A 24706-nucleotide genomic window follows, 5' to 3' on the forward strand; every position below is an offset into this window, starting at 1 on the left:
GAAATGTCACATTTATCACACATCACTAAGACATCAGTGTCGATCAGTAAGATTTGAGTATTGATATAAGATGAGTACTCTACATGTGTGCTGAGATATTACTGTAAATTTTTACATGTAGTTTTTCTGATTCCGAGTATGATAGAAAACAGATACCTTGTGGCAAAAGATGGGCTGGCTTTGAATGGAGTGAAGTACGCAAGTCTGTGGGATCTCACAGGACACTCATCGGAGAAAGTGTTTTAGAAGAGATTGTACACAAGGAGAGAACTGGAACATGACAAATTTTCTGAATATCTGCCGCAGTACATCAAAGTGTAAAATTCTGCAATTTTATGATCCTGAGTGTTTGAGTCTGCATGCTTACTACAACAACGGCCAGGCTTTGCTGCTTGTCTATGCTATTGTTTTGCTATTACAAACAAAAAGTAAATCAGGCCTTCAAGCCCAGTTTTTGGTATTACCTATTCTGTATTTTGGGGCTAAACAGTAATCAGTAATCAGATACAGGGTACCTGCCAGCTAACGAAGAAGTCAAAACAGTAAGATAATGCCACCATCTGCTTCATTTCTTGTAACTATAACTTAGAGTAGCCACAGTCCAAGTACAGTTGACATTGACTATACATAGAAAGGCTATTTCAGTTCACTAAAGGTAATCAGAGACATTTTTGAAGAAAGAAAAAGATTGACTGTGTTACTTCCTACTACTCAAAAACCACCAGATTCCAGTCAGGTTGCCAGAACCTTGGACCAGAAGTAATACGATAACATAAGTATCCATAAAACATATTTCATCATCTCATCCAAGTCATTTATACTGACAGAGATTAGAGTTCAGACTGGCTCGTGATGTCATCAGTAAACGCTAAAGAAAAAGAGAAAAACAGTGTGTTACTTACGTAGTCAGCTACTTCCGTGCAACTGATATAAGATGCGGTAAGCTGAACACAGCTTCAACTGTCTGTTTGTTGAAAAATAGTAACGGACCGCATTTTCTTGTTAGTAACTGTAACGGCATTGTAATGATAGGAATAGTAATTAGTTAGATTACTTGTTACTGAAAAAAAGTAACGCCGTTATTCCCATCACTGTATATCAGTCATGTGTTGTGTTTGTTGTGTTGGCGCAGTCCAGGGTCACAGGAAACACTTTCCACACTCCAACTGTAACCACTCAGTGCACCAACCTGTAGGGATGGGAATCGAGAACCGGTTTCCAGCAGTCCGTTGTTGATTCTTGCACTCTCACTACAATCAGCTGATTCATGGGTCAGAGCATTACTTTTATTTTTATAGGAGAAATGATGAGAATGCAGTGGTAAAGTGGAGACAGCTCCAGGATAGAAACAGCTGCATCATACTGTTAACACAACTTTGGCTCTTAGCAAGCACCTGCACAGACAGCATGCTAACAACTCAAAGCACTTGCCTCATTCACACAAGAACTTTTTCTAAGTAAAGAATACATTTAAAAATATCCCACTCACTGATTGTTTTCCCCAACCTTATGTTCATCAGGATACACTGGCTGCCTGTCCGTCAGAGGATAGACTTTAAAGTTCTGATGCTGGTCTATAAAGCTCTGAATGGTTTAGGACCAAAATACATCAGTGACCTCCTGACCCAGTATGAACCTTCCAGATCCCTCAGGTCATCTGGATCCGGTCTTTTATCAGTTCCCAGAGTCAGAACCGGACACGGAGAAGCTGCATTCAGCTTTTATGCTCCTTATATCTGGAACAAACTCCCAGAAAGCCTCAGATCAGCTGAAACACTCAGTTTATTTAAATCCAGGTTGAAGACTCACCTATTCTCAGCTGCATTTGAATAAAGCACCAAATCCACACTTTTAAGCTTAAATTTCAAAACTTACATTTAACTACTGATTTTATCTACTGTTCTGATTTTATCTGTTTTGATTTTATATACTGTTTTGTTTGTTTGTTAATTAGTTTGTTTGCTTGTTTTAATCAATTTTAAATCATGCTTTTTATTTGTTTCTAATGTCTCTGTAAAGCACTTTGAATCACCTTGTTGTTGAATTGTGCTATACAAATAAACTTGCCTTGCCTAGATATATTATCATTACAAATATCAATATTGTGTAAGTGATTAAGGATCAGCTTACTGTCACAATCTGGTAGTAGGAACTCAAGCGCAGAGCGGTTAGACGTCTCCAAAAACAGTTTATTTACAGCACCAGTGCACGATATATACAGTGAAGGGAAATCCAAACTCCAGGGAATCACGGGGAAACTCTCTCACACTCGCTCACGTCTTCTTGCCCAAACTCACCCACGTTCACACGGCAGGGAAGTCACAGGTCCGGGGAGGAAAGTCTGTAGCAGAAGAAAGGGAAGTCACTCACAAATCACAAAGCAAAGGTTCACAGGAGCTGGGAGAATCACTAACGTCTGTAGTACAATTATCCAGCAACGAGAGGAACTGTGTTCCAGCCTCAAATAGTGCTCCTAGGTGATGACAGCTGATTGTTGTCAGGTGTGTGGGCCAGGGGCGGGAGCCCACAGTGAGCTCCTCTCTCCCAGGCAGAGAGGGAGAAAGAAAACCAAACAACACATGTAGCCTTGTGGGGCCGGCCAGGCAGGCACAGGGACCATGACACTTACATTCCCAGATCCATTTTTCAAAGCGTATCAGAAAATTCTCTACTCTCTGTCTGTCTCATCTCAGTGTGCATGCTAAATAGACAGGAGTTCAGTAATGGGCAGGCATGGACGCTGGGTTCCTCTTCATATTTGAACACTACTGAAGTGATGGTCTATTTTCACATGTTGGTGAGGTGCAACTCCCGAGTGTCTTAAGTTCCTTTTTTTAGGTGTTGTTTGTGTCACCTTTTTTAACTGAGTAGTCAAAAATCAGTCAGATCAACAGTAATCTGGAGAATCTGTTGACAGTCAATATGGATTCAGATCAAAAAGATCAACATCTCTGGCATTAATCGAATCAATTGAGGAGATTACGAATGCTATAGATCAGAAACAGTATGCAGCTGGAGTATTTCTGGATCTCAAGAAAGCATTCGACACAATCAATCATGACATATTAATTAATAAACTGGAACGGTATGGGATTAGGGGGGTTGTACTGCAATGGGTGAAAAATTATTTAAGTGACCGGAAACAATTTGTGAAGCTGGGTGTCCATTCCTCATCATGCTTGGACATTGCTTGTGGTGTTCCACAAGGCTCTGTACTGGGTCCAAAATTATTTATTATTTATATAAATGATATTTGTAAGGCATCTGATATATTAAAATTAGTATTATTTGCAGATGACACAAATATTTTTTGTTCTGGGGGGAATCTAAAGGAGCTGCTGGATACAATTACTTCAGAAATGTGCAAAATTAAAAAATGGTTTAACAGGAACAAACTATCGCTAAATCTAAGTAAAACTAAAATTATCTTATTTGGGAATTCCCTTAGAAATGCACAAGTGCAGATTCATGTAGATGGTGTGGAAATTGAAAGAGTACTTGAACATAAGTTTCTTGGTGTGATTATAGATGATAAATTAAACTGGAAGTCTCATATAAATCATATACATAACAAAATTTCAAGAAGTGTCTCAATCTTGAGTAAAGTAAAACACATTCTGGACCACAAATCACTCCACATTCTCTATTGTTCCCTGATTGCACCGTATTTGAATTACTGTGCAGAGGTTTGGGGCAATACTTACAAATGTTCGCTATCATCAATCTTTATATTACAAAAAAGGGCCATAAGGATAATCCATAAAACTGGTTACAGAGATCATACAAATCCACTATTCTTAAAATCAAAAATTCTAAAATTCACAGATCTGGTTCATTTTCTCACAGCACAAATTATATATAAAGCAATAAATAACCTGCTTCCTGACAATATTCTAAAAATGTTTTCTAAAAGGGAACGGGGATACAATTTGAGAGGGGAATTAAATTTAAAACATCCTCGTATCCGTACAACATTAAAAAGTTTTTGCATCTCTGTGTGTGGAGTGAAGCTGTGGAACAGACTAAGTAAAGATATGAAGCAATGTCCAAGCATGGCGCAGTTTAAAAAGCGGTTTAAGGATATGGTTTTTACAGGGTACAGGGAAAAGGTAGAGATTTGATAGGGTGTTCTTGTCTAATATTTTCATGTGTGTTTGCATGCACGGGTTTGTTGGTATGGATATATATATATAATTGTAGGCTGTGTATCCTTGAGGTGTTAATGGGGTTATTGAAAATGTGTATATGTGCGTATGTGTGTATATACGTATGTATGGATAGATAGAAACATATATGTGTATATATTTAAAAAAAATAAATAAATAAAAAAAAAAAAATTACACATAACATATAATGTAATTGCAAGGAGGTATTTCTGTAGTCTATTGATACTAGATAGTGGAAAAGGGGTGGGATTAAATAAGCTTATGCTTCTTCCTGCTCCTTTTTGAACATGGACGTTATTTGGAGTTGTGGTTGCTCGTTTTCCTTTTGTTTGCTTTGTTCATTTGTCTCTTTTAATTCTATTTTTTTTTATACTTTTTCAACATGTTCAAAATAAAGATTCAATCAATCAATCTGTCATCCAAGGTCAAGTAAAAACAAATTTGAGAATCTACTCATGTTGGGTTCAGTTAGGATTGTAAGGAGACTGGCAGTGGTAACTCAACTTAAAGAAGGAAAAACCCTCCACTCAGAATGAGACACTGACAACAACTTAAAGGGGAAAAAAAGTGATTTGAGTGTATTCTACATTTAAATGGTCCAAAACATAGACATGAACAAAACATTTAAATAATTTCAAACAAGTAATCTTCAACAATGTACAATATATCACTTAAAGTGTCCATAAATGTATTAGGTAGCTGTCCTTTCAGTTCAGTGCACTTAGTATCCAGTGTTCTTAGTAAATTATTTGGACTGTCTTTGGTCACGGGTTTGCTTTTTGATGCATCAGTTTTTGTGTTAAGTGGAATCAGATCTGTACGGTGGCCCTGAGAGGCCAAACGGACTGCAACTTCAGAAAACACTTGCAAAAAGGAAAATGCCTGCAAAAAGAAAAACGCTGCAAAAAGGAAAATGCCTGCAAAAAGAAAAACTGTGCAAAAGCACACACAACACAGCGGAAATGTTTCTGGGGAGACAATAACCCGACCGACCAGTTGCACGAACCAAAACATGCTAACAAGTGCACTGGGACTGGGAGACACTTCAAAGAAGTGGAAGCGGGGCGGCCAAAGAGTAAACTTTCAAAAGTAAGTTCTGAATATTATGTCACTTATTTATGTGCAAATGTTTAATTACAAAGGATATTAAAACATTACTGTTGGCCACATGCCGGCAAAGTTATGTGACATTAGCGATGTTTGTACTTTCAGTGTTTACTTTGTTTTAAAGCCTTTACTTTATTAGGGCTGCCACGATTAGTCGACTAGTCACGATTATGTCGACTATTAAATTCAATTCAATTCAATTCAATCTTTATTGGCAGACTACATGTCCATAAAAACAAGACAAGAAACACACACACACAACTCCCCCCCCCCCCCCCCCCCCCCCACACACACACACACACACAACACAAGGTATACCATTAAATATATATATGTATATAAATAAGTATATAAAGCATTTGTAAAAATATAAAACCATAATATACATAAAACACAATTACTTAAAATAAATCAATAAATACACAAACACTTTAACCAGTGCTTTCTGAGACTGGATGAGTAACGGGAACCACTCACTGTCGGATCTGTAAGTGCTAAAATTATACTGTTACTCGAACCATCCAGTCGTTCTCTAAAACTGAACATTAACTTTCTTAAAAGTGCTTTAAAAGTCCAGACACCCACAGCTACAAACATCTGACTGGCACTACCACTTCTAGGTATCCTGCAAAGGATTCTCATCGCATCATTATATGCAACATGCAGCTTCTGCATGCTACATTGTTTGTAGGATGACCACAAGGGGGCAGTATATAGCGGTGTGCAATACGCTTTAAACAAAGCCACTTTAACTGGAAGTGAACAAAAGCTGAATTTGCGTGCAATAGTATTTGCCTGCACATAGAGCTTACATCGTTGTCTGTATATGTCATCATCATCATTCATTTGCTCAGTAATAAAGTGACCGAGGTATTTCACCTTTTTATGAACTTCAAGAGTTTTTTGTGCCAGTTTAAACAAAGGGAAATTTAGCTGTTTATCCTGCTTGGTTCTACATATCAAAACAGCACTTTTAGCAGCATTGTACTCAATGTCATATTGCACACCATATTCAGTACAGACATTAAGAAGATCCTGTAACCCAGCACTGCTTGGACTAAAAACAACCAGGTCATCTGCATACATAAGATGATTTATCAGTGCTTCACCTAATATACACCCAGTGTTACAGGCTCTCAGCTGTATGGACAAATCATCGACATATAAATTAAATAAAATTGGAGACAAAATCCCACCCTGTCTGACACCATTGCTGACACCAAAGGGGGCAGAAATACTGCTTCCCCATTTAACCTGCATGTTCTGATGAGCGTACCAGTAAGAGAGAATCCTCACGATGTATTGAGGAACTCCCCGTGTCTTCAATTTATCAAAAAGTTTTCTGTGGTTCACTCGATCAAAAGCCTTAGAGGCATCAATGAAACACATGAGGACAGATGAATTTTTAGCCCTATACAACCTGACTATTTCCTTGAGTGCATATATGCACATGTCAGTGCCGTGCTTTGAAGCCAAACTGATTATCCAGAGAAGAGATGAACACACTAACTCTACCAAACAGGATTCTTTCTAACACCTTAGATAAAATACTGGCTAGTGCAATCGGCCTGTAATTATCCAAACAGCTCACTTTTGCAGCTTTGTCTTTCATAACTGGTACCAGTCAAATACACAGCATTGAGTCTGGTAATATGCCATGAATCATAAACCCAGTGAAACAGAGTGCTAAAAGAGGAGCTAGCCTTAAACTAGCATGTTTTAAATGTTCTGCAGTGATGTGATCCAAACCAGAGGATTTATTATCAGACAACCTATGAATGGCTTCATATACTTCATGTGTCCTTACACTTATTGTGTCATTACTCATGTCAAGATTGTCCTCATATGGATCACTTTTTATACAGTTAAACAACGCACTGTAATGCTGTCTCCATAATGCTGCAATGTTATCTGCCCCAGAAACACCTTCAACAGTTGATGGTAGAGATGGTTTACAGTTATTAAGAGCTTTCACCTCTTTCCAAAAATCTGCCATATTATTACACAACATTTTCCTGGCCAAAGAATCTGCTCTCAGCATTTGCTCATTTTTAGTTATAAAGCGAACAGCGTACTTATATCTGGCATTCGCACATTTTTTCTGTTCAAATTCTGGGCCTTGTTTAGGTCTTCCAGCCATGGCCCAACATTTATAAGCTATGCGAGCTTCATCATGGTACATGGATACATGTTCTTTCCAGCCAGGTCTGATGTTAGGTTTCTTATGCTTATATTGTTTATCAAGCAGTGTACCACTTTCATGCAGAGCAGTCACTATATCATCATACATGGAGCAGAGTAAATGTTTATGCACAGCATTCTTACAGTTGACATCTTTGCACAAAATAGCTTCTTTCGGCAAAGAAATGTTGTTCAGATGTATATCGGTATTACTATGATAAGCTAAGAAATCATCTTCACTACAAGCTGACCAGTCTAATTTTACACTGGTAGCAATATTAGCAATATTGTTTCCAGTTGTTGCTGGCATTTGTTCCACATTCACAGTAAAACCAAAAGGTATATGATCTGACACAGTTACCTCATAAAATCGTCGACGACTAATTTAATAGTCGACGCATCGTTTGAAGCTTTGTAAGATCACAAAGGACGCAGGAATGAGTAGTAGGATTTAAGAGTGTAATAACGGACTGAAACAGAAGATGGCAGCACTGCATGTGTCACGGGGTGGAAAGGGACAAGTCATCTAAGTTTTTCTACTATGCATGTTTTGCTGCGTTTTACCTTTTTAATATTTTAATATTGTACACTGGTTTATTTTTATGAGTTTTACTGCATGTTTTAATGGTATTTATTTGATGACTTGTCCTGGAAAGACTCCGCCCCTACCTGATAATAAACTGATCACACCTGCGAGAGATCCCAGAGAGGCCAATAAGAGGGCCTGGCAGACCAAAGGAAGGAGTTCGACCGAGAGGCTTGAGAGACGGCCAGGAGTAAGTGGTGCCAGGCGGCAGCGCCTGCCAGCCGAAGGGGTTGGTGGAGCTGGGCGTTAGGAGAGGACGGACAGCACCAGCGACTAGGGACGCGGAGCGAACAGGCGGACGGCAGTAGTAACGAGAGCCCAGCTTGTGCACTGCAGAGGCGGCGAGACAGCTGGTGCCGACTTGCAGTTTTAAAGAAGCGGCGGGCGGAGTTGAGAGCTCTGCCCACCCGGGGTAAGTCTTCGACTTAGCCCCTTTTATTGAATGAAGATTGCCGAAAAGAATAGTGACTGCCGCTCCCTCCCTTTCTTCAGCGTACCAGGACGTGGAATGCGGGGAGGAAGGCGAGGACTCCGCTGGGTTTCCCTTTTACATCACTTCGCTGGACCTTTTTTAGTTCTTTGTGACTTTTATATCGTGGCGGATGCCACTGGACTTTTAATGTTGTGTTTTATTGCTTTTTATTGTGTTACCCCTTGGCCAAGGTTTTAATTCATTTTGCATTTTTAACTATTTAAATATAATAAATTATATTTTAATTATACAGTTTTTTAATCGTGTGCTTTCCCTTGGCGGCTCCACTGCTCTGTCCGTTTGGAGGAAGGTTTCCTTCCTTTAAAAAACGACACTGTGGAAATAAAATCACCTTCGCTCCGTTACACATGTACAAGGATGCCAGCTGCCGTTAAACCCCGAAGAAGAAGAAGCTGTGTCCCAGAATTCATAGCGCAGCTGTCAACAATGGCGGCAGCTAGTAGTTTTAACTTTACTCTTATTATTCTTTCTGGGTCACAAAATAAACGTTTAACATATTTTCAGGCGAGAATGTAGCTGTGTAAACCTCAAATATCTGCCCAGTTTATCAAGACACCGCATATTTTCAAAAGCGCTCCGACGTTTTCGGAGACGTCTGTTACCCACTAGCTCGTTAGCTAGGCGGGGGCAAGGCTAACTAGAGCCGTGAGAACACCGGACTCCCGGCAAATCGTTTTCAAACCCACCGCCATCTTTCGCTAGTCAGGTTAAATATAAATAAATAAATAATATATATATATATATATATATATATATATATATATATATATATATATATATATATATATATATATATATATATATATATATATAGTCACATAGTCACTTAGATAACTTAAAAATGTTGTTGTTTGGCTTTCTTTAGTATTTTATTTGTTCCTGAGTAAATCGGTTTGGCTGAGATTAAAGTTATAGTTTTTGCACAGCTAAAACTGTCAAGCAGACAGCTGATTATCAGAAGTGTGAGACGCTGGAGAATATATTCCGGTGTCCTGTTATATTTTAGAAAGCAAGGAGTTTATTAAACTTCACCGAAACAATCTGCAAATTTCATTAAAAATTAATAAACTACCATCTTGTCTTTATTTTTAGTTAGCACAAACACTTCAAGCTGTAAGCTAATGATAGTTATATAAGACCAGATGCTGCTGGTGCAATAAGCTGTACGCTGTACGTCCAATGGATGATGATCTGATTAGTCGACTAATCGCAAAAATAATCGGTGACTAGTCGACTATCAAAATAATCGTTTGTGGCAGCCCTATACTTTATACGCCATTCGATAGTTGACCTTAATCTTACAGAGAATGTGATGATTTTATGCGTAATTAAAGTCAGTCATATATCCACAAACACGACAAGCTGAAAGTCAGTGATGCTGCTCGGTTTGCAGTCCTGAATATCACGGCACAAGCAGGATTCACTGAATATATGTATAAAACAGTTGTCACAGTGTTAGCTTTATTACACTGATATTTTTTTGAGACATTCAGTGAGATTCTGGGTGTGCCATAATTGTAGCGACACAAATGACAAGATATTATCTCATGTGCATGCAGGCCCAGCCCTAACCAATCTGGTGCCCTAGGCAAGATTTTAGGTGGCGCCCCCCTACATCGGCAGTGTAGTGTATGTACTCACAAGAAACCGAATAGCTTTGTCTTTGACCTTTTTTTTTTACTTAAAGAAAGCAAATTCACAATCAGAATAATTAACAAGATAAAAAAAATATATGAATAAATAAATGAATACAAAAAATAAAAAAATGAATATATGAAATACAATAACACTGCTTGATGCTGCTGCAAAACTGGTGGGTTGTGCTGCTGAGGTGGAGGCAACAGGAAGACCGCTTGATGCTGCTGCATCATGGCTGGGTTGTGCTGCTGAAGTGGAGGCAGCAGCGGTAGATGTGGTAGATGGCCCAGGGGTGGGATTTAGAAACTTCAACAGTGCATCTGAAGAGAGGAGTATGTGACACCACTGAGTATTAAAGTCTAATAATAAAAACATATGATTCCAGGAATAAAATGAAATGATATAATATAAATGAAAAACCAAAGAGATATATGTATGATGTTAACTGATATGCAAATTAGATTCAATTTATTGTCATCATTACAGTGAAATGCTGAATAGCAGAATGCAAAGTAACAGTATAATATCATATGAGAATGTTATGTTATGATTATCTTTGACCGAATCACAGCAGTGCTCATATTAAAAAACAGCATTCCCTCTCATGTGATATTGCTTAATTAACATTAATGATGTGCACTTTAACAACTAGGCTTACAACTATAATATATACAGGGGTGGAAAAGTGACTATTACCTGCAGGGTAAACGTTAGCTAACCAGAAGGCAATAACAATGTAAACAAAAAACACCTGCTTAAAAGATGAATACAAATGAGGAATGGTGGGAAAGGTGGGAGTACTGTAATTACCTAACGTTACATTATTATTTTCCATAACAATTTAGCCCCCGCCACAATATTAACTGACGTTAAAACAGTTAACTAGCTATTTATTGATTAGCAATTAGCGAATCATGTAACATTAGCTTAATGCTAAAAAATTTAGGTTACTATCACATTCAGACAAATAATTTCATGTAGGCTAACGTTACCTACCTCTGTCTTTTTCTCGTTTCTCCTCCTCTTCTTTTCTCTTTTTTCTTCCCTGGGCACCTGACAGTTTTGGCCGTTTTGACATCTTGTGTTGACTTTTTGATGTGGTGACGTCCAAAAGGAACCATGATACGGGAAGGGAGGGGGCGCACCGTGCGGGGAGGGGAGGGGGGCGTAATGTTGTAACAAATAATGTTTCTATTAACTAAGCTTTACTTTGCATTTTAATTAACGTGGGATTATTTTTTGTATTTAGAAATAATAGTACCAACTTTTTTTTTTTTTTTCAACATTTGTGGCACTGGCGTGGCGCCCCCTGATGGACGGCGCCCTTAGCATTTGCCTATACGGCCTATGCCACGGGCCGGCCCTGGCCAGTGTTACCTTAGCTTTTGCTACACCGCATCTAGATTCATTTTATTAACTACAGCAGATTGTATACTTATATATAAGTATAGCATTAGTATAAACTGGACTAACCTGTACGAGTGGAAGAAACTGATTTAAAGAATTCATAATAGTTTCAATGGCTCTGACTTTTTACACCTGTTAATTCAAAGCAGGACCTTTATTTGATATTTATTCAGAATATTACAACTTTCCCACTGCACCAAATGTTCTGTCAAACCACCAGAAATGAAGAGCGAGTGGCCAATTGTTTGCCAATTATCCAGCCTCTTTATTTCAAAGTTTAATCACAGAGATATTAGTTTTATGGCTTGATTCATTTTAATTTCCTGTTTTCTTGTCTCAAAGAGGCATGGTGTGAATAAATAAGTGTTTTACTTATGGTGTATATTAGAATTCAATATCCTATCCTAAAATCCTAACAGTCACAGTGACTACTCTGAACTGTTTGTTGTTTTTTTAATTAATATGAGGTGTATAAAAAACACTTTTTTTCAGTGCAAAACAGATAAACATGTGTTATGCTCCCTGAAACAGGTTAGGGTAAAGTACAGTAAGCGTCCAGGTGGACAAAAAATGGAGGATGAACATGGCTACTGTTAAAATTTCCCAATTCTTTTAATCTTTGGGCTGAAGGAAGGACAATACTCGGTGTATAAATGCTCAATCAACAATCATTTATTTCCATACAATTCAATACTTATGAGCATAAGCCATCATGATGGGGAGACATGCATGAAGAGGGTCACAGCAAATCTCGAAATGGTGACGGGTTTCACAGCCTCTTATACGCTTCTGTCGACCCCCACTAGTCATAAAAGCCTAAACATTCACATTCTGTCTCTCACACGGCGCCTAAGTTATGACCTCGGCTCCCTGTCTTTCTGCTCTCTGAAAAAGGTGGGGGTATGGGATGTGGTCTGTTTCTTCCATTATCAGCAGCACAAGGCCCTCCACACAGAGTCTCCTGCATACAATCCTTCTTTTTATGATTCAGCAGTAAAGCATGTCAAGAAAACCGTGTAAGACATTCACAGCCGATCAAGGATACAGAGTGATGCACCCTTATCTAATGAACTACAAAATGATTATGTTCTTTTAACTCAAAAGTATAATGAGGACTAAACTACATACACAGCACACCATCTAAACTAAAGGATAATATATGTCCTACAGCTGTTATCATAATTCAACTACTTTGGTTACATATATAAGGTAACATATGATAACAGAATAATCTCAACACTACCATAATGTAAAGGACACTCCTTCACCAGCAGGAACATTTGCAACACAAGTACTCATTTGTATGACCGGGAGAGAAATTACCACAGCAAACATTGCAAAGTAAATGAAGGCAAGTAACTCAATTGAATCATTAATGTTTTAGGAGTTTTAGTTGAACAGATGGATGTATAATGGTGGTCATAATCAGTCTCAAACTGAAGTGAATAATGACATTGCTGGGGAACTTTCCATCCTACATTCATGTGAACGTTACTTTGACACATACTGTACATCTAAAGATTGCTGCACACCAGCACATGCCCCCATGACAGCTGCACTCTCTCAGCAGGACAGCATTCCTCAAGAAGCAACAGAAAGTAATCAGAAACAGCACGAGGAACACAACAAAGAGCACAAGGCGCTGACGTGGGCTCCAGGTGCACCAAATCTGATGGAGCTTTTGCAGGATGCTCCGAAGAAAGCCCGATCTCCAGAGAACCAACAGCAGCCAGAGGAGCAGCTGCCCGCATCCAGGACACCACAGGAAACAACCAGAGGATTCATCGCTGTGGCGTAAAGTGTCAGAGCTGTTTTGATACAAACAGATATGTGCAAAATATTAGGCAATGCTTTTAATTGTTCACTTGAGCATAGGGAAGTGTAACCTTCACTTCCCAATGCTCAAGTGAAGTAGCACGAGTAATTTAGTATAACTGGAAATAAGTAAAAAAGAAAATATTTCAGTAACACACATGCACAAAGTGAACACGTATCACTGAACTGCTAAGTCAAAACTTTTTTTAAAGGGGAAGGAAAAAGACATCACTTGAACGTGGTTGTGTTGACAAAGATCATCTTTACATGGAAAGAGGTTTTGAGTTCAGCCATGAATTCTTTGAGGTGTGTCTTCACTGCACGGCATGCGGCTATTATGACTTGGATTTCATTACAGATCAACTTCAGCTTCAATATCAGATGCTGTAAGAGTCAAAAAACACTTATATTTATTGGATTTAATATACTAAGTCATAGAATATTCACTGTCCATGTATAATGACACTAAAGGACTGTTCTATTCTAATTTACCTCTGCACCTCAGTTACAGTTTGATTTCCTCACAAAGGATAAGAATTGATAAGACTTTAGTAAATCCAATCCCATCATCGAGATCGCCCACCAATAAAATTCCTTATCGATTCTCATTCACTCCGTTTTCAGAGTCACTACCATTGCTAGGCAGCAATAATTAACATTCATGTCAATAAATGCATGCTGTGTCGATCTTACGTGCTGCACAATCGTGTTTAATAGTTAGTATTTACTGTTATATTCCCATAGATCATCATGATGTTGTTTATTCTATTACTCTCTTTTTCTTCTTCTTATTTTCTTTTTTCTTTCTCAACAGGTGATCCAGGTGATTGATATATGTATTTTTTGTCTGCTTATTTTGTTGTTTTTTGCCCTTTATCCCCGTCCCTCTTCTTCGCTGTTTTTCTTTCCCTCTTTCTTTCTCCCCTTTCTTTTCCTCAGTCAAGTCTGTCCCATATTTAGCAAGTGAAAATAAAAAATAAAATAAACAATAAAAGCTGAATCAAATAGACCATTATGGCAAGGCTGGGGTGGTCCATTTGGTAAAGTAAATCCGTTGGGCATCTTTGCTCACCTTTAGACAATAGAGCAAAAAAACGGACAAAGGGGAAAGAATTAGTAATCAGTGAACACAGGATGTAAAGACCAGAGAAAGAGAACAGGATCACAAGCAGTAGGGGGAAAAAAATTACTTCAGGTCTCCACATCCTGTTTTTCACATACCGGTAAGAAAAAACCAGTGCATGCTAAAAAAAGGACAGTAGTACCTTGCATGCTGTGGACCAAATGTTTGTGCATTTTTATATGTTAGTGTTATTTCTTAAATGTGTAAAATCTGTAACATAAGGTATTGTTTGGAGTTTAGTCTGTTACTGTTACCATTTTTACCATTTCTTCTTGGAGCAACTATAACCCACATAATTTCCTTAGGGATTAATAAAGTATTCTGATTGTTTCAGGATGACCTGCCATTATCCAATGACACATCTTCATATCCGTATCTTTTGCTCGTTTCTTTTCTCTTTTTTCTAAACTGAGCACCTGATGGCTTTGAACTTTTCTTGTCCGTCTTCCATTGGGTTTAATTTTGCACTCCAGTATGAACACCCACCCCCCAACCCGAGGATCACGCCCTCTCCTCTCTGTGCAGCAGGCGCACCTCGCAAACGGAGGGTGCCCTTACTCCCAGCAAATGGGTGATAGAAAACCAATCGGTGCCTATGACATTCCCGATATGCGCTGGCATGACGTCGCCCGTTTCAAAAACCGCTACTGCATGTGTGAGAGGTCGCCATGGTTGAAATGGAGGCGCGATACAGAGGAAACACATGTCAAGGATAACTACCTAAGCACTTAGCCTACTGCTTACCTTATTTGGAGTCCAGTTGAAAAGGAAAGTCTTCTCAGGAAGCTGAACGACAAAAATAAATGTTAAAGGAGCTAAAAATCAGTGGTCAAGGTGATATTGACTCCACATGCATCCTTTAACATAGCTTCCACACAGTGTCCGTTAAAATAATTTAAAAAAAAAGAGATTATAAATATGCAGGCAAGACTAGACACCTAAATCTGCATCTGTACTTTTACTGAAGTGTGATTTTAAATGCAGCACACTAACTTTTCACAATATATTTTTTTACAGTTTGTCTTTTAAGGTTGCAAAGAGCTGCACTTTCTTGATTAACATTAAACACTTATAGATGAACACTACACAATTCAAGTGTAACTTATCATATTATTATTATTATTATTATTATTATTATTATTATTATTACTACTTCAAGATTATCTCCCATACCTCCAGAGAAATTTCCAAGTTCACCTTCTCGACATCATTGGTGTTGATGACTTCTGTATTTCTACAGAATCCAGTCCAGGCTATGGGGGGTGGGAAAAAACATGCAGTCAAATTTGCATTTATATTTTAGATGCTTCTCTTGAAAAATGTCCCTAATAATGAAAACAATATATTAATACCGATTCCCAAGATGCACAAGAGGACAGACAACTTCATCGTGGAGAGATTAATTTATAATGCAGAAGACACACACTTACTCAAGTGCCTGTGGTCTTCTGCACTTACTGTTCCTGTCATGAATCGCTGTGCCGCAGGCAGGATTTGGACCCAAAGTGCAGGACTATCAGACTCGGGGAGGTGAACTCAAAACTCAGCTTCAACAGTGCATCTGAAGAGAGGAGTATGTGACACCACTGAGTATTAAAGTCTAATAATAAAAACATATGATTCCAGGAATAAAATGAAATGATATAATATAAATGAAAAACCAAAGAGATATATGTATGATGTTAACTGATATGCAAATTAGATTAGATTCAATTTATTGTTATCATTACAGTGAAATGCTGAATAGCAGAATGCAAAGTAACAGTATAATATCATATGAGAATGTTATGTTATGATTATCTTTGACCGAATCACAGCAGTGCTCATATTAAAAAACAGCATTCCCTCTCATGTGATATTGCTTAATTAACATTAATGATGTGCACTTTAACAACTAGGCTTACAACTATAATATATACAGGGGTGGAAAAGTGACTATTACCTGCAGGGTAAACGTTAGCTAACCAGAAGGCAATAACAATGTAAACAAAAAACACCTGCTTAAAAGATGAATACAAATGAGGAATGGTGGGAAAGGTGGGAGTACTGTAATTACCTAATGTTACATTATTATTTTCCATAACAATTTAGCCCCCTCCACAATATTAACTGACGTTAAAACAGTTAACTAGCTATTTATTGATTAGCAATTAGCGAATCATGTAACATTAGCTTAATGCTAAAAAATTTAGGTTACTATCACATTCAGACAAATAATTTCATGTAGGCTAACGTTACCTACCTCTGTCTTTTTCTCGTTTCTCCTCCTCTTCTTTTCTCTTTTTTCTTCCCTAGGCACCTGACAGTTTTGGCCGTTTTGACATCTTGTGTTGACTTTTTGATGTGGTGACGTCCAAAAGGAACCATGATACGGGAAGGGAGGGGGCGCACCGTGCGGGGAGGGGGGGGCGTAATGTTGTAACAAATAATGTTTCTATTAACTAAGCTTTACTTTGCATTTTAATTAACGTGGGATTATTTTTTGTATTTAGAAATAATAGTACCAACTTTTTTTTTTTTTTTCAACATTTGTGGCACTGGCGTGGCGCCCCCTGATGGACGGCGCCCTTAGCATTTGCCTATACGGCCTATGCCACGGGCCGGCCCTGTGTGCATGTGTGTCATAAACATTATTAAAATGTGTTTGTGTGACACCCTTAGAGTAAACTTGCACTATCTCACTTGCCGGATATCTTTATTTTGTGGAGCACTTTGTTTCTCTTCTGGACTTTTATGTTTTTGTTTTTTTGATATTTATCATTTAGATTTTTGTTGATGTATTTGCTGATTTTGATTTTCTCATTACAGCCTCTACATTGCCCATTTTGAATCTTGTTCACTGTGAGTTTGTGTCTCACAGCTTACTTGTCTTCTGGGTTTTCTGTTTAACTTGGTTAATTATCAAGTCTTTGGTGTGTTGTTTGGGGTTTACTTCCCATTCCTGATTACTGTAATTATGTTCAGCTGTTTCTCATTCCTTTCTCTGTTCTGACTTCCGCAATTAGCTTTTAAGTACAAGTCTTTTTTTTTACAAGTCCCCTTTTTGTTGTCCTGAGTGCATTGATTAATGGACTTTAGGTTGTTTTCTTTTTGTTTGTTTTTAATAAAAATTACTGCCTTTTGTTCTGTCTCCCTCCCACATCCGGTATTTGTGTCCAAGCAATCGGGGAAAAAAAGAAAAAAAGAATGTCAGCAAAGGTTCCAGTGATCAGTGCAGTGTTAAATAAATTTACAGTCAGTTTGATTAATCAAAGTTAGTTAAGCTTCAGCTCCTCATAACAAAATCAGTAGAAACAATAAAAACAGAAAAACACAGAACTGATTTAAAAATGATGCTAAGCTTTCCCTTTTGAATTAGATTTGACTGCATGTGTCAGGTTTGCCAAATGGCAGCTAATAGGAGCTAATTGCAGGAGTTCCTGCTATTAGAGCCAGTGAGTTTAGGACTGTTTGTTTATAATGCCAACAGTCCAAACAAAATGGGATTCCTCCCCAAACACACATTTTCCATTTCCTGAACACACAAGGGCTGTGTCCCAATTCAGGGTCTGCACGCTTGAAGTATGCGCACTACGCGTACTACGTACGGTGCGTACTATAAGTACGAGAAGTGCGGAAGTGAGAGGCTTGTGAAATGGGACGGTATACACTTAGTCGTGCTGCTCAGGTTGCCTAGCAACCATGATACTAACCGCGAGACACGTTACATACAGCATTGTTTGACAGAAATGGAGAAAAATGTTTTGTTAGTCATTCATTTTTGTCATGACATCACTGTTGGCAGAGGTATGAAAATGCACAGGAAAATCCGACGTGCATGGCAAACTTCATCAACAGCATTTAGGGAGGAATAAACACACATCAGCCTTCGGCCATTTTTGATGAACGCATACGCCCCCTAGAGCGCGCTAACTTTATTAACAGCCACACAAATGTAAAGCACACATCAAACATAAATAAACCATTTGACTGTCTCCATAATTGAGAGCATTTTCTCTTCTTATTTCAACAATCACTTTGATTAGTTGCGTATCTGAGGCTGAGACCACGGGACTGTAAAACATGATTGTTGGGCTTCATTTCTGTGCTGAACAGTCATGTAAGATTAGTTAGTAATTAATTAGTTAGTTAATGTTGTTCATGAGACTAAAGTCATCTCACTGTGGTAACTTTAATTATTAAACATTCGCACATAAATAAGTGACGTCATATTCAGTACTTTTGACAGTTCACTCTTCGGCCGCTCCATCTTATTAGGGAAATTCCATATACATAAATGTAAATTTCAAAACTCAACCCCATCATTTAATTTGTTTTTGATTGAAATTGAATATTACTTAAACTCCCTTAAATTAACTTCCAATAAAAAAGGTTTATCATTGATTGAAATTCATTCAGAAATGTTTAACGAATGAGCTGTCACAACTTTCAAGTACAAAGTTGTTATGAAGTCTGTCACATTCCCCCCCTTTTTTCTTTTTTTTATCCTTTATTTATTTATCCTTCTTATTTCATTGTACTGTATATTGTTACTCTTATTTGCCTTGTATGTCTACTGTACAAACTGAACTGGAATGACTGACTGTTCGCTTTATAAGTTCAATAAAGTTTGGGAAACAAAAAAACAAAAAACCTATTCGGCCGCTCCCTTCTGCCGGCAAAATTATTCAGACCCACCGCCGCGCTATGAATTGTGGGATATATGGGACCACGAAGCGTGCACCGGACCACGCTTGATATTTGGGGAAATCGACGGCGCATTTGGAGTATGCATTTGAAGTACACTTCGAATTGGGACAGCCGTCGTTGCGTGGCGGTGACGTAACCGCACTTGAAATGCGTACTTTTTTTCCTGGAAATGTCTCCTAAATTGAACAACTGTTGTCCCCCCCCCCCTCTCTCTCTCTCTCTGTGCAGCCATCTCAGACAATTGCATGCTCACCCATATTCCCTTTCCTGACTTCATTAGACACTTACAGGGACATTGTCCCTGAGAATGAGAGGGGTGGAGGTCATTGTTGTGGGATAATTTCCGTTTTCACCACTCACATCTGGTCAGACAGTGGTTTGCGGCACATGACAGAATGCTGGTTGAATATCTCCCTCCCTACTCCCAATTCCTTAATCCCTGAGGAGTTTTTCTCTGCCTGGAGGTAGAAGGTTTATGACCGGCATTCACATGCACAATTGGCCGTGCTAGCAGCCATGGATGCAGCATGTGACGAGATCACAGCAGAGGGTGGATTCGCCACTATAGGAAATACTTTCCTCACTGTATCGCAAGGGATGATATCCGTTGTGATGTAGATGAAAATATGTGGCCAGACAGACAGGAACATCTGGATGTGCTAGAATGATTTACGTATGTTCAGTTACAATATGTACTGTTATATTGTTTACATTTGTGCACAGCTCTACCAAAAGGGTGTTTCTCAGGTTTATTCTAAATACGTGACTGTAGAGTATTTTTCTTTTGCACAATGTTACAAACAGCCTACACAGTAAAAATGTGAAACATGCGTATTCAGTGGAATGTCTAACTTTACTGTAGATTTTACTATAAATGGCTGTGCAAAAAGTGTATAGTGCTGTCTTGAGCATTTTCAGGTAGTGTCACCGAGTTCTGACCTTTTTTCATTGGAAAACACTGAGAGAATACTACATTGTCCATTTGACTATCTTGTTCATAAAGATGGTTTCACGACTTCTCATTTTGATGACAATGGCAGTTTCATTGACACGAATATTTGCTTTTGAGGAATGGATTATCGAATTTGAGCAAGTGGGTTTTGCAGTTTGCACCAATTGTTTTGAGAAATACACTAACTGTTGTGCAAATGTTAATAGTGATGTGAGCAAAGCACCAAAGCGACTGAGAAAAACTGTAAAACTGATTTAAAACAAATTACTAGTGATGGCCAAACGAAGCTTTCTGAAGCGTTGAAGCTTGTGTTAAAAAACGGTTCATTACTATAAGCTTTTCAATAGTCATCTCTGGTGACATCTGGTGGCCAAAAATATGAAGAGCAGCTTGAATGTACAACTTAGGATGAACTGTTTCATTATGATTGCACACTTTACAGAGCTGAATTGATATTCTGTTTGATATTATGTAATAGTTCCGTCTGATATCAGCCCGATATCAGACAGACCTCAGAACATGTATTTTTGGGTGAAAAAACTAAAGTTATGTCCATTTACCCAATTTCCTTCGGGGTCAACCTTCAGGATCAATAAAGTTTTATTGAATTGAATTGAATTAATAATAGATCATTTTGATGAGTAAGCCTTCCTTGTTTAAACATGTGCCATGGTGTGTGCTCCTTTTGCTTGTGACTTCTTGATGTTTGTTATATGTAGTGTATTCTTTTTATTAGTAAAAAATCTTATAGGGAATATGCTTGTGCTGTGAGGTCCCTGCCTCTATGTGTTTATGTAATTAACCTGCAGACTGGTAGGTTTACATATAATATACTACTATAAATATAACTATATGTCTAGTGTATTTCTTATTTAAATTTTAGACCTGCGAGCAGAACTGCTGATGAACTGGTTTTTTTTTATTTTAGAATAGGCAGAGCATCCTCCTTTCCTGGCTCCATGTCTCTAATTATGTCACACACTGGTTCAATCTCTCGCACAAAATCACCACCAAAACACCACAAATCCTGCCAATGATTCATTTCCTTATAAACCCTGAATCAGGTATTGAAGCAGTGATGTGCCGAATGAAGCTTGGAAGCTTGGGACGTCATTGATCACTTGACTCTGTTCAGACGAACCAAGCCTCGGCACAATGTTTCTGAAGCACTGTGCTGATTTTTTTTGGGGGGGGCACATGCACCAGAGCTTCAGTTTCAAACAGACCATCGTTACCATTGCAATAGCCACCGGCGCACAAGGACCTCAAATTAAAGCAAATGGCTCAAAAATAAAGAAACGGCTCAAGACCCTGTTACGTCCCTCTGCAGCTTCTAATCGTCTCAGTGTTTTCAGCTGGTGCTAATTGGCCACACCTAGTCAGGTGTGGATAAAAGCATACCTGAGGCAAGCTTTCCGGCAGTGCACTAGTCTTTACCTTGGTGGCACCAGCCATTTTAGCCAACCTGGTTTTCCATTTTAGGATGAAACCTCTTCTCACCCACACTCTGTTGTTCGTCTCCTTTTTTTTATGTTGCGGCTTTTGAGCCGGGTCGTAACACCCAATACTATTACTTTTTTATTCAATTATATGATAAAATAGGTATTGCATACTCTGAAATGAGTCATTTTCCAAGAGAGAAACTTTGTGAACAGACTCTATCAAATACATTGGTACAGAAAACAAGAAATAAGACTTCTTGACCTTCCTCAGCTTACACTGTCAATGAAACAAAAAGAAGAAGAAGAGGAGGAAGAAGGAGAGTGCAAAAATACTTAAATCTATGGCATAAATGTGAATTTATACTGTCCATTTGTTCAATGTAGGGTTAGTGTTTTGTGGGGGTTGGAGCTTCCACTGTGTGACTGCAACTACAACCCTATTTTTACATACAAAACTTTTATTTTAACTGCTGTAATTGGAGGTGGCCACTGGATGTCAGCAGAGAAGCAACTTTAAAAAAATGGAAGATAAATGACAGAAAAACAGCGGACATTAAAAAATAATGACACTAACATCATTTTTGTCATGGTCTCGTCCTCCATGTGTGGACCAGCCCTCTGGAGGAGCGGTGGAGAACATTGTGCTGTCTGCAACATGATTCAGTGTGGTCGGTTTGGTGGTGAGTCATGATGGTCTGGGGAGGCATACCCATGGATGGACACACAGACTTTTACAGGCTAGGCAACGTCACCCTGACTGCAATTAGGTATCGTTTTGAAATCCATAGACCCTCGGGGGCTTGGGTCCTGGTTGGTGTGTTGCCGGGGTTGTGGGCGGGTGGGTGCATGGGGGCCCAGCCCTGGAGCAGGGTGCCGCCGGTGCGTCGAGCCACCTGGGGGGCTCTTCAACTGGTGGGGGAGATTGTCACATCTTGCAGGAGCTTTCCTCTCCTCAGGAGCTGCCTCTGCAGGAGGGGGAGATACAGGAGAGGTGGAGGAAGATCTCAGCCTGGGTGTTTATTGTCTTATGTAGTCTGGAAGATGAGTGGATGGTGGGGTGGGTGCAGTTTTCTCTGTGGTGGGGTTGGGTGGACTGTCCCGGGCTCTGTGGGGCCGGGCGGCGCTGCTGCACTGGGCCCGGTCTGGATGGGCCTGGGCCCCCTTTCCCTGGCAGGTCGCGGAGTATGGGGGTGCCTACTGGGGTCAGCGGGGGAGCTGGCCCCAGGGAGGGGTCACCTGCCCCTCCCTTCCTTCCCTCCCCATCTCCAGCTGCCTCCCTCTTCCTGCTCCACCACAACCACCCACACATGCAGGGCCTTGGAGTAGGGGTATGTCACCAGGGTGCAGAGGAGGCTACCCCCCCCCCCCCCCCCCCCCCCCCCCTCTGTCCCCTTCTGGCTGCCTCTGCCTCAATTTTATCCCACAACTTAGACATTCACATTACTCACACTCTCATTACACATACATATAGGATCTTGGGGGTGGGCACGATACACGGAGTCCAAAGTACCATCAGGGTGTACACCCCACCCCTGGCATTGTTGCCCACCTCTCAATTTTAAATACACGTAGACATTGAGGGCTAGCAGGAGGGACCATGCGCTTACCTGCTGCTCTCTGGCAGGTAGCTCCATGCCCTCCTGGGTTTTAAATGCACCTTAGAACACACATGCATCAACACTACAATGAGCGGGTGGAGGGAGGTTCGGAGTCTTCTCTCACCCCCGTTCTCTGCGACCTGCTGGAGCAGGGGGGCTAGGAGGAGGAGTTGGCCGTCCGACTGCGGTCTGGAGTGTGGAGCCTTCCTGCTGCTGCGGAGTCGGGGCGGTCTGCCTCCCCCCACCGCAGGGAAAAGGGAAACACCACCTGGGTCTGGGTGCAGTTCCCCCCTCCAGGGGCCGGGGCACCTAGACCCGGTTTGTAGAGTACGCTTGGGGAGTGTGATCGTGTGTACAACGTCTCTTTATGTCTGTCTCCACGTTGGTTGAGTGTGGAGTAAGTGCATATGAGAGCATGAGGGTGGGAATGGATGTTTGTATCTGTGTGTGCCTGTATGTCTGTGTCTATATGTCAGGTTGGGTGTCAGGCGCCACCTCTCTGGGGACATCTCAGGCCCTCCAAGGTTTGGAGGCCTATCTCCCCCTACCACCACTTCCCCTGCCAGTGGCGGACCCCCTCAGACATCGGTGCGTTGGTGGTTCTTTGTGTCCGGGGATGGGCGTCCAGGTACACACCGGCTCACTCCTTGGCGGCCGCTTATCGGGGCCTGGAGCCTGGGGCTCGCTCGGGCCACTTCGGAGGTGGGGTGCCCCCGGCCTCTCGGCCTGGGGCTCGGTCACTCAGGCGCAGCTGGCTGCCGGCGGAGCTCACGGGCGCGTCACTGCAACTCCCCCTGGCTTCTGCTCCGCGGCTGCTGAGTGAGCCCTCATCTGGGACTCTCCTCAGCTCTTTCCGGGACAGTGGCGCAGCTGCCCCTCTGTTGGTCTTCCTTGGTCTCTTGTGTTCTGGGGGCCTCTGGATGTCTGGAGTTTTGATCTCCTCCACACCTGCTTCACGCCCTGGAGGACGGGGCTGTGGCCCCCCCACACCCTCTAGCAGATTATTACATGAAGGAACCTTTTAAAAAAACAAAAAACAAGCGCGTCCATGCTCACAGGTGTACACACGGGTGATCACACCCACAAACTACACCCTTTTTGGTTCCTACCTCAAAGCACACTGTGTTCTGTTGATCTTATGTGCTGCACAATAATGTTTAACATTTAGTATTTACTGTCATATTCCCATATATCATTGTGATGTTGTTTATTCTATTACTCTTGTTCTCTTCTGCTTGCTTTCTTTTTTCTTTCTCAGCAGGTGATCCAGGTGATTGATATATGCATTTTTTTTTCTCTGCCCGTTCTGTTGGTTTTTGTCTTTTGCCCTTCTCCCCCGTCCCTCTTCTCAGCTGTTTCTCTTTCCCTCTTTCTTTCTCCCCTTCTTTCCCCCAGTCAAGTCTGTCCCGTATTCAGTAAGTGAAAATAAAATAAACAATAAAAGGTGAATCAAATGGACCATTACGGCAAGGCTGGGATGGTCAGTTTGGTAAAGTAAATCCGTTGGGC

The 24706-nt window shown here is 40.2% G+C and overlaps 1 long non-coding RNA gene across 1 annotated transcript; it reads right to left on the reverse strand.

The window, feature by feature from the left end:
- Positions 1–12217: 12217 nt before the first annotated feature.
- Positions 12218–16944, reverse strand: LOC147324604 (uncharacterized). Its single transcript, XR_015130541.1, has 5 exons — positions 16759–16944; positions 15947–16077; positions 15690–15769; positions 15261–15302; positions 12218–13386 (listed from the first exon to the last, which is right to left on the reverse strand). It is a non-coding gene; the product is annotated as an uncharacterized LOC147324604 (long non-coding RNA).
- Between the last annotated feature and the right edge of the window lie 7762 nt (positions 16945–24706).

This window comes from Aulonocara sp. 'chitande type north' Nkhata Bay, linkage group LG7 (assembly GCF_057382095.1).
Source record: "Aulonocara sp. 'chitande type north' Nkhata Bay isolate Kocher_YH1m ecotype deep benthic linkage group LG7, A_spYH_male_GT1.1, whole genome shotgun sequence".
NCBI classification, from domain to species: Eukaryota; Metazoa; Chordata; class Actinopteri; order Cichliformes; family Cichlidae; genus Aulonocara; species Aulonocara sp. 'chitande type north' Nkhata Bay.